Genomic DNA, 667 nt, shown 5'->3' on the forward strand with positions numbered 1-667 from the left:
AAAAGCAGCTGCATGCAGAACAAAGGTGCTGGAGGGTGGCTTTTGGTAGTGGAGCAGAACCTCGTAAATGGGAGATTTCCGTTCACAAGACTCCGCTTGCACAGTTTCTGTCCTGCCCTTGAACTGACAAGTGAATATCTGCATCGCAACCAGAAAGTAAATCACACCGAGAAGGTGCTGGAGGGTGGCTTTTGGTAGTGGAGCAGAACCTCGTAAATGGGAGATTTCCGTTCACAAGACTCCGCTTGCACAGTTTCTGTCCTGCCCTTGAACTGACAAGTGAATATCTGCATCGCAACCAGAAAGTAAATCACACCGAGCCTGGCTCGGGGAGGGAGCGCACAACGCTTCGGTCGGTTGCTAAGTGCGAAAAAGTGGACGATTTCAGCTTTCCAGCGCAGCCCCGCTTCTCCGATACAGTATTTACTTTGGGAGCCCGGCGAAATGCGCTCAGTGTTTATTACGGAGAGTGCCGGAGCAAGCTCGCATTTGCGTGATTAGGAGCAAGCGGAGGAGCGGCCGCGGTGCGGAATATCAAAGCGAGCCCGCCTTGGCAGGGATCCCAGGCAGGGCTTTACTGGCACCCGCGGGATTCCGCGGGACGGGGCGGGCGGGGCCTTCCCCGCTTCCCGCTCCCCGCCCCGCCGGGGCACGGGGGGAGCGGAGC

The sequence above is a fragment of the Aptenodytes forsteri genome, unplaced genomic scaffold (assembly GCF_000699145.1).
Source record: "Aptenodytes forsteri isolate BGI_AS27 unplaced genomic scaffold, ASM69914v1 Scaffold2, whole genome shotgun sequence".
Classification (NCBI taxonomy): domain Eukaryota; kingdom Metazoa; phylum Chordata; class Aves; order Sphenisciformes; family Spheniscidae; genus Aptenodytes; species Aptenodytes forsteri.